The sequence below is a fragment of the Pyrgilauda ruficollis genome, unplaced genomic scaffold (genome assembly GCF_017590135.1).
Source record: "Pyrgilauda ruficollis isolate IOZ18807 unplaced genomic scaffold, ASM1759013v1 scaffold39, whole genome shotgun sequence".
NCBI lineage: Eukaryota > Metazoa > Chordata > Aves > Passeriformes > Passeridae > Pyrgilauda > Pyrgilauda ruficollis.
Window position 1 is genome coordinate 37,471 of NW_024525378.1, and position 1,581 is coordinate 39,051.

Consider the following 1,581-nt stretch of genomic DNA (forward strand, 5'->3'; position numbering starts at 1 on the left):
AATTCAGTAACATCAAAGTTTGTGTTATGTACAGAAAGCCATCTGCCACAGGCTGGCAGACTGTACACAGTAGCCTTTTATATAACATGCATCAAATGGCAAGAGGTTTTGTGATACCTGTCAGTTGTGGGGTTTAAATCTGCAATGAAACGTGGTAGATCCTTTCCATGGGAATACCAGACACACCATGTGTGGTTTGTGTGTATCCCTCAGGATGAAGCCACAGAGTAACATCACTTCTGGAGGACACTTCTGACCGAAACTGAAATAACCTACAAGGTTTCAATAAACTGGAAAACTGAATGAGAGCAAAGCTCCTACATGTGCATATTTTTCTTTTCAAATCTGTTGGAGTTGGTAGATGCTTGTCACCCTTTTTGAACCTAAAGCTTCCTATCACTCCTGGACCATGAGTGTAGTCCCAGAGCCCAATGGCAACAGCATCCTTTGTGCCACATATTTCCCTACTCCAAAGGCTTTGTCTGAATATTCAGAAAGTGTCATGCCTACGTTATCATGCCCAAATAGTTCTTTCTTCATTTCCCACGAGAAAATTGTGAAGGAGGGATTGTTGGCAAAAATTCCTCACATTTCACAATTTCTGTCTCTAACATAGGACAGACCCACACTTGACACTACTAGGGCCTTTCTGGTTATGTTTTTTGTGCCAGGAAGCACAATGAAACATTCCCATTATATTCAGTTTTGTAAAAATTAATCAGAGATTGCCTTCAATCAACATGAATAGAGGTGTTAACATGGATTATATAAAGCTCTTAAGAACATATTCAAATTATGCTTATTTTCTATTTTGATTGATGATAATCTCACAGACCAAATAAGTGCTAAATGCTTGTTTAACCCCAGCACAGAGCTTGGCCTTTAAATTCTGAAACTGCTTTTTATCACCCTGGCAGCAACACAAATCACAACCACAATAACAGAGCTTTACAATGGTTCAAAAAAACCATAAACAAGGAATCAGGCCTTAGCATTAACTCCTCAAGCCAGCAGGGTTGCAGTTTTACTCGTGGATGCTCACACCTCTCTAAGGGAAGAGCTGTGGTCAGGAGTGCAGGACCACCAGCAGAGAAGTCTCCCACACTGCTGTTCATGCTTTATCACAGTCTTTGAACAGCTTGTAACAAATCTAGCAGAGTAAAACAACTATTGTTTTATTGTACCTCAAATAGGATGTGACTGATCAGCATAAAAAGTTATGCCTTTAAGTATATTCTTCTTTTCTCTCTTCCTTCAGTCTATGTAATTCTAATTGTTATTCTTCTTTTCTTAAACTACAGTTTTTATTCCTTTGGACGTGGGAGATATTTGTGTACCATCCCCTTTGATATATTTCCATATACAGATGTAGGTTCTTTTTTCTCTTTGTATTTCCCAGTGATGGCAGGTCTATTTTTTCCCCCCTCTGTTTAATCCTATTTATATGAGTAGAACTGTTTCTTATTTATTGAAGTATAAATTGAAGCATATCCTGTCCTGCCTCACCAAAACTACAGCAACTCTTAACCTAAAGGGAAAATTTATTTTTAAAGACTAGATACAATCACAGGTCTCATTTCA